Consider the following 8874-nt stretch of genomic DNA (forward strand, 5'->3'; position numbering starts at 1 on the left):
GAATCAAAGAAGCTCTAGGGGAACTGCCGTGTGGCGTGTTGCTGTAGAAAAAACCCTAGGAAATCTACACAAATAGTACTCTGCATATAAGAATTGTCTGAAGTCAAACTTCATAAAGTTTGACCATATTTATATGAAAAAATATTGACATCTACAATGATAAATTTATATAATATGAAAACTAAAGTTATGACGCATCTAATGTTGTTGATTTCACATTCCGAATATTGGTATTTTTTTATAAACTTGGTCAAAGTTTACTAGGTTTAACTTTAGACAAATCTTATATGTGGCTAAAAAGGACCGGAGGAAGTAACTCGACTGCAAACTCGAACATCAATGCCTCTTGGTGCTAAGGGCATCACCAACGCTGACCCGCAAACTAGACATGCATCCGTCAGTGGATAGGAGGTGACCAATCTGCGGACACGGATATGAAAGCCGGCCATTCCAACGTTGTCAGCGTATATTTCAAACGGCATTTCAACTAACCGGACAAAAATCATCAAACATGACATAATTCATCAAAATTCAGATAGAAAATAGCACAAATCATCCATACATAGCATGCAAAAAAATCTAATACAACAATAGTTCAAATTCAATGAGAAATAGCTCAAATTCAACTAGTTAACCGGATGCTCAACAAGTTTTTCATGAGCGGATCATGTCGTCTCATACATATTATCCCTTGAGCTTCATCCAACAGTGTATGTGCGTGAATGGTCCGCCCTCTATCATGTGGTACATCGCGGCAACACGGACGTGCTACACAGCAACATTGAGTGAATGAATGAATAAATAAATCAACAAGTTGAAAAGAAGAAGCAAAACTTACGATTCCTCGACTGCCGTGCGCAATGTTCACCTTGCCTTCAGCTTATCAACCGCCCCACAAATGGCGATAGTAGTCAGGATGGTGTACCATCGATACATTAGTGACTTCACATTGCATTCATGTACGATGTGCATGCCATATGACGCAATGTGCTTTCACTCGTTAAATGAATCATGCATGCGCTGCCAGAAGAGCCCCTTTCTGCTCCTGCCTATAAAATTCACGGATACGACCAACCACGCATCGCACAACAATTCATCCTCAATGCTTGAGTGTCCCCGCCATCCTTCGTACTCTAAAAAAATGACATGAAGATCGAAAATAAGCTCGATGGCATTTGACCAAACACCCGCCAAGCGTGGTGACCGCCATGGACATCGTCGACAGGGGTTGGAGGTAGCTAGCTATGGACGGATCCTAGGTGGACGACGCCGGAGCACAAGGTGAGCGAGCGTGTGGGTGGTGGTTGCTGACGTCCCACAACGCCTAGGTGGCGGACGAAGAGGTACAATGGCAGCGGAGCAAGAGAAGGGTGCAGATGCAAAGTAAGAGGGAATAGGGACGGAGTGAAAGAGAATGAGACTGGGAGGGGATTTGAGTGGGCAGGGGTGTCAGAGTCCTACGTGATTGTTGTTTGGACTCCCGCGACAACCCTCCCCCCACTTTACTTCCAATTTGCGGGAAAAGATGCGCGTCTGAACCGGTCGTCGGACCGATATATGTCCGTGTTGGATGATAAACACGTTCAAACCATGCGTTCCGGATAGTTGCGAATTTGAAGATACCTGACTAAATCTGTAAACTGTTTGCAGTGCAATGGACTTTCCAAACTGAACACATCCTAGCTAGGGCAAATGAGTCTGAACCTAACTAAACCGAGCAGAGCTCAAGGTAACATGGCTGTGCGTGGACCCATTCTCCATCCGGATCCAGGAGTTGACAGAGAAATGCTTTGTTTTTTCAGAGATATCAACAATCCTCGCCCCTCTTGGCCAGTCACCGTACCCTCAGTGCCCCGTGTGCCGCGCGAAGCACAGCCACAGTTTCTCGTAGGGGCAGCACCAGTCCAGCCCGTGGTTGTGCCCCACGAAGATCGCCTGCACAAGACAAGATACACACATCAATCAGACGTGCTAGTATTCGGAGTTTCAGAATTCAGATACAGTAGCACTGGTACCTTAACTGAAGATCTCCGTGCAAGAGCGTCCATCATGCCCCATTCGGCCACCTGTGGCGCCACGTCTGCCTCGTTGAGGCTGCCGACGCAGGGCTTCCTGATCTCGCCCGTGGCCCTTGGAGCCACCTTGACGTACGCCGTGCTCGGTACGTGCCAGAATACCAGCTCAGGGATCCTACCGTCTGGATTGAGGAACCGAGCCTGGCTCTCGAACCACGTGACCTGTGCGCAGGACACGACCTCCGGGTAGGATCCGCCGCCTGAGTCGAGGAAGTACATGAGCAGAGCAGGGTTGTAACGTCCCGAAACCGATGTGCCAAGTGTCCTTCAGTTATTCGCTATTGTTGTCTTGTCATTTGCTTGCGTGTTGCATCTTGTCATGTCATCATGTGCATTGCATCATCATATTTTAAAACTTGCATTCGTCCGGGTTTTTCGAGTTCTCTCCGTTGTTCGTTCTGAACCCAACCACACTTGCACGCGCCCGCGGCACGTCCAAATATTATTTTAGAAGTGGTCGGAAAGTGTTCTTGAAATGGGATGAAAGTTGGCGTGTGGTGTTGTTTTGTTGTCAGTAGACCGTCCGCCAAGTTTCATCGCATTCGGAGCTCGTTTGATAGCCCAACCGTTAAACAATAGTGGCAATATAGCCGGTCTAACATCAGACGTTTTCGGTCTCCGGAAGCAGTCGCTGGGCTTCCCTCTCTTCTCTTCTCTTAGCTCGAGGCCGTCTACACAGCCCACGACCTATCGCCAGGTCCAACCTAACCTCTCTCGTCAGCCCGCGGCCCTCCTCGCGCGCCCGAAAGCTGTCCCATACCCGACCCGGACAGTCGTCACCGTTAGATTCGGATCATCCCCAAACATCCACAAAATGTCACCGTTTTCTCATTTGGACTTCCTATTCTATTTTTCCCGACCGCTCGATTTTATTTGGAGGGACGGATTAGCCCCTAAACTTCTCCTCTTTTCCTTATATAGAAACTCCCTTGTCTAAATCTGGACAAAATCCTAACTTCTAGGGAGATGTCCCATCGATCCCTCTCGGCCGCCGCCACCTTCCAATCCACCTCAAGCTCTTCACCCAACCAACCACCAAACTGATCCCAAAATCCATCCCCACCAATCCTGCATGAGCCCCGAGCCAACCCCCATAGCGCGCCGTCTCCCAGCGCTAAATCCAGATGGGATCGAGACTGCAGCCGAGCGCCTCCTCCTCACCTCGTCTCCCTCGCGCAGGGCAACCACCGAGTCATCTCCGCCGGCCACCAGCAGCAGCACCGGAGCCAACCTTGTGCCTCCTCTCTCGTTCCTTCCTTCTTTCTTTTCCCTGCTGCCCGAGCTCATTTCCCCCCCTCTCTCTCTCCCGTTTTGGATGTGCAGACGTTCAAGCCGCAGGAGCAGCGCCCCGCTGCCTTGTTCCTGCAGGAGGCAAGCTCCGTCGCCTGACCTTGGAACGGCCAGGTCCGTCCGGCCTCCGTCAGCCTCACCATACGCCAAGTCCGCCGCCATCGTCCTGCTTTCACGAGGCCCTGTGTTCCCTGCCTCCTCCCCGCCAAGTTCGATGTCGTCGTCCTGTCTCTTCTCAGCGAGCGCCTTGCCTCTGCTTCGAGGACAAGCCAGGCGCGCCCCGGGTTGACCCTCTGTATGGACCGCGCCACTGCTTCCTCTCCGTCCCGCGTCGGAGCCGCCTGTAACCCGTCCTCGTCGCCACCTCGACCGCTCCTCTCCTCCTCGAGATCCTCATCGGCGTCGAGAGCCTCCAGCTGGACCCCGCAAGCCACGCCCTCCAGCTCGTCTCCGCGGTCGGTCCTCCCCAAGTCCTCGTCGCCGGCCTCTGCTTCTGCGTGTGGGAACGACGATGACCAGCGACGAGTCACCTCGCCCGCGCGTTGACCTCCAGCCCGCTCGATCCACTGCTTCACGAAACGCATCGCGCCCTCGATCTGGGGTTTTGGCGTCAACCGGCCCAGCTGCGATCGGGCCTGCTAGCCCAAGGATGCGCTAAGGCCTGCCCGCAAGCCCACCTCCACTGAACCGCGCGCTGAGGCCCAGCCGCTGGCCAGATCCGGCCCAGCGAGGTGAGGACGCGCCCAGCCTCCCCTGTGCACAGTTGGGCTAGCCACTTTTGGCCCAACTTCTGTTTTTTTATCAGGCGATTTGTCTATTTATCCAGAGTTTTACCGTTTTGCAGAAAGGTCCCCAAACTTCACGCATATAACAACTCATTAACAGTGCATCATATGTAAAAACTTTAAATATGAAACTTCCTTAGAATTTTGTGTAGATTAATAATTTGCCACTTTCATCTATGTTTAAAATGTTTAAATGTTGTTTGATTAAATTTGCTCCTATGCCATGTTAGAATGATTTAATTCATAATTTTTTAACCGTAACTAGGCTTGTAACAAACTTTATATGTAAATGGGGTGGAAAATGTCTAGTTTAACATGGTGGCATCACTTTGCATGTTTGACAACCCTAAAATTGTGTTTAGGGCAGAACAGTACCAAATCCTTAAATTGCACATGAGGAGTTTCCGAACTTGTTCTTTGTCGTTCCGGCCTCATTTAAACTTGCCTAGATAGGTAGTTTTCATTTGCTTCACCCTCTTGCCATGTTTAACAACATTTAATATTGTTGGGTACATAAACGAGATCGAACTAAATAACTTGAACGTGGTGTTTCGTCAATATGCAGCGGAGTTGCATATTGAGCTCCACTTAATTTGTAGGATTGCTTGTGCACTTTGCCATGCCATGCCCTCTTTAAACCGGACATGCATCATACTTGGTTGTGCATCATGCCATGTTCATGTGTTGGTTGTTTACTATGTTGTGTGCTTCTTTCTGGTGTTGCTTCTTCGGGTGGGTTCCGATAACGTCGCGTTTGTGAGGACCCGTTCAACTACGTCTGTTTGTCTTCTTCATGAACTCGTTCTTCTTTCTTGCAGGATCTCAGGAAAGATGACCATACCCTCGAAATTACTTCTATCTTTGCTTGCTAGTTGCTCGCTCTTTTGCTATGCCTATGCTACGATACCTACCACTTGCTTATCATGCCTCCTATATTGTTGAACCAAGCCTCTAACCCACCTTGTCCTAATAAACCGTTGTTTGGCTATGTTACCGATTTGCTCAGCCCCTCTTATAGCGTTGTTAGTTGCAGGTGAAGATTGAAGTTTTTTCCTTGTTGGAACATGGAGATGTTATTCCTTGTTGGGATATCACAATATACCTTATTTAATTAATGCATCTATATACTTGGTAAAGGGTGGAAGGCTCGGCCTTATGCCTGGTGTTTTGTTCCACTCTTGCCGCCCTAGTTTCCGTCATATCGGTGTTATGTTCCCGGATTTTGCGTTCCTTACGCGGTTGGGCTATAATGGGAACCCTTGATAGTTCGCCTTGAATAAAACTCTTCCAGCAATGCCCAACATTGGTTTTACCATTCGCCACCTAGCCTCTTTTTCCCTTGGGTTCCACGGACTCAAGGGTCATCTTATTTTAAACCCCCCTGGGCCAGTGCTCCTCTGAGTGTTGGTCCGACTGAGATACCTGCGGGGCCACCTCGGGGCAACTTGAGGTTTGGTTTTACCCGTAGCTAGTCTCATCTGAGTGTGCCCTGAGAACGAGATATGTGCAGCTCCTATCGGGATTTGTCGGCACATTCGGGCGGTGTTGCTGGACTTGTTTTATCTTTGTCGAAGTGTCTTGTAGAACCGGGATGCCGAGTCTCATCGGAATGTCTCGGGAGAAGGTTTATCCTTCGTTGACCGTGAGAGCTTGTGATGGGCTAAGTTGGGACACCTCTGCAGGGATTGAACTTTCGAAAGTCGTGCCCGCGGTTATGGGCAGATGGGAATTTGTTAATGTCCGGTTGTAGAAAACCTGAAGTTGACCTTAATTAAAATACATCAACCGCGTGTGTAGCCGTGATGGTCTCTTTCCGGGGGAGTCCGGGAAGTGAACACGGTGTTGGAGTTATGCTTGATGTAGGTTGTTCTAGGATCACTTCCTGATCATACTTTTGTCGACCGTGCTTTGCCTTCTCTTCTTGCTCTCATTTGCGTATGTTAGCCACCATATATGCTAGTCGCTTGCTGCAGCTCCACCTCATACCTTTTACCTTACCCATAAGCTTAAATAGTCTTGATCGCGAGGGTATGAGATTGCTGAGTCCCCGTGACTCACAGATACTTCCAAAAACCAGTTTGCAGGTGCCGATATTATCGAGCAGGTGACGCAACCAAGCTCAAGGAGGAGCTCGATGAAGATCTTGTCCTTTGTGTTGTTTCGTTCTAGTTGATCAGTAGTGGAGCCCAGTTGGGGTCGGTCGGGGACCTTGTCGCATTTGGGGTTCTTCTTTTATTTTGGTTCCGTAGTCGGACCTTGTTTGTATCTGGTTGATGTAATGCTTTATTCATGTAATGTGTGAAGTGGCGATTGTAATCCAACTATATATCTTTCCCCTATTATATTACATGGGTTGTTTGCGAAGATTACCTCGCTTGCGACATTTCTTTCAATGATGTTATGCCTCTAAGTCATGCTTCGACACGTGAGAGATATAGCCGCATCAAGGACGTTACAAGGGTCCTTCGGCCGCTCGCGCGAGAGCACCTGCAGCACGTAGTTGGAGACGCCGGGCCAGAGCTCCCCGGGCCCGACGGAGGAGCGTGACAGCCCGCAGGCCCGGTCGAGCTCGGCCGTCATCAGCTTGACCCACGGCGTGCCCTGGAAGCTGCACCCTGGGTCCGGCATGGCCGACGCGGCGGGCGGGCAGTCCACCGGCGAGACGCCCGCGGGGGAGAACCACTCCGGCGGCCACTCGAAGGGCATGTCGTCGTGGTTGCCGAACACCTTGGACCACGGGACGCCCCTGCGCCTGGCCGGGGAGACCGCTCGGTCCCAGTACAGGCTCGCGTTGGCCACCGGCACGTTGTTCGCCGTCACGAGGTCGCCGAGGTACACCACGAAGTCTGCGCACGATTCGGTGATTTGGAGGAAACTACAGTCTACAGCTCGGATCCGCTTGCTCAGGGGAGGGGATGAGGCGGCCACCGGATTATATGGTACGCACCTGGGTTCTCGGCGTCGAGCACGGCGGCCATGACGTGGTCGGAGGCGTCGTCCTGCGCGGGGTCCCAGTCCGTCCAGGTGTTCTCGCCGTAATGCAGGTCCGCGAACAGCGCCACCTTGAACCGGCCACCCGGCGCGAACCGCAGCGGCGCCGGCGAGCGCGGCCCCGCGACGCACAGAGCCAGCACGGCGGCGAGCAGGGCCCCGGCAGCCGCGAGGCGACACTGCCACCGCCGCATCTGGCGCGCGCTCGGTGGACTGACGGTGGCGGTTAAGGCTCTGGAGTCAAACGTGGATGGATGTGTCAGCAGGGAAAAAATTATATGAGACCAGGTCTCATATAAATCAGGTGAGACCCGCCTTGATGAATGACATGTGGCATTCACAAATCACAAAGCATCTAATCTCTCCCCCCTGATTTCAGGTGGGGGTGGGGTGGATGCTTTGTGATTTGTGGATGCCACGTGTCATCCATCAGGATGGGTCTCACCTGCTAATCCATGAGACCTGGTCTCACCCACGATCCAATATCTGGAGAAAATTTCGAGGGAAAAAAAAGAAAGCTGACTCTGCACCGCAGCTGCGATCGGTCACGGTCACTCTCGGCGGAGAAGTAGCTGGCACCTCACCTCGTAAAGCTCGTACTAGGTGAAAACGAAAGAGAAAAGAGGTAAAAGCACGGCAGGCCCAGAAACTTGTCAGACGCGTGATGTTTCAGCCCACAAACTTGTAAAACCCCACTCCGCCACCCACCAACTTGCAGCTGATGTGCAAAATAACCCAAAGCCAATCCTGACACGACATCTGGCTTAGGCGGAGCCGAGGCGGTCGTTGCCTGCTTTTGCAGAAACCCCCTTGGGCTTAACAGTAATAAACCCGCACCCCACATCTCTCTCGTTCCCCATTCCAGCGGCAGCCAAATCCTTAGTGTCTCTCCCTCTGTATCGCCCAACAACAGAAGCACAACAGGCCTAGGAACTTGTCGCTGCCCTTGCTCGCTCTCTGGCTGCGCACTCTGCTTCTGCAGCCCGACGGAGGGGAGCAGCCACCTGCAGGAAGCTGCCATTGGCCTCGAGGATGTCGCTGCGTGGCTCTTCTTGCTGACAGTAGTACGGGTGGCACGATAGAGACGTCGCCCAAAGTTCATTACTAGGGATTTGGCTGCAGCTGGAATGGGGAACAAGAGATGTGGGGTGCGGGTTTATTACTGTTAAGCCTAGGGGGGTTTCTGCAAACACGGGCGACGACCGCCTCAGCCCCGCCTCCGCTAGATGTCGCGTCAGGACTTGCTTTGGGTTTTTTTGCACGTCGGCTGCAAGTTTGTGGGTGGCGGAGTGAGGTTTTACAAGTTTGTGGGCCAAAACATCACACGCCCGACAAGTTCCTGGGTTTGCTGTGCTTTTACCTCAAGAGAAAAATAAAAAATGGAATATGCGGCTGCATGCACCGAGAATATTCTCGGTCGGCATCAGCGGGCTCGTCGCCTTGCGAATCGAGTGGAGTAGATGCAACATTCCATGCAGAACACAGCCGCGACCAAATTTGAGGACCCTCCTCGTTGTTTCTCAAAAATTTGAAAACCGGAAATTCAAACGGGAGTTCAAAAACGGAATTCCTGCTAAATGTTGTACTCCCTCCGTCCTAAAATATAGTGCTTCTGATAGATTTAAAGAAAAACAAGTTGTGTTATCTTTGACCAGGTTTAGATTCCTTTATCAATCGTTATTGGCTATGAACAAGCTTGGGAACTTTTGGCATACCCATCCTTCAATTGGTAG

General features: G+C 51.2%; 1 pseudogene; it reads right to left on the reverse strand.

The window, feature by feature from the left end:
- Window positions 1–1704: 1704 nt before the first annotated feature.
- On the reverse strand, window positions 1705–7335 carry LOC119359156 (annotated as a pseudogene).
- Between the last annotated feature and the right edge of the window lie 1539 nt (window positions 7336–8874).

The sequence above is a fragment of the Triticum dicoccoides genome, chromosome 2A, assembly GCF_002162155.2.
Source record: "Triticum dicoccoides isolate Atlit2015 ecotype Zavitan chromosome 2A, WEW_v2.0, whole genome shotgun sequence".
NCBI lineage: Eukaryota > Viridiplantae > Streptophyta > Magnoliopsida > Poales > Poaceae > Triticum > Triticum dicoccoides.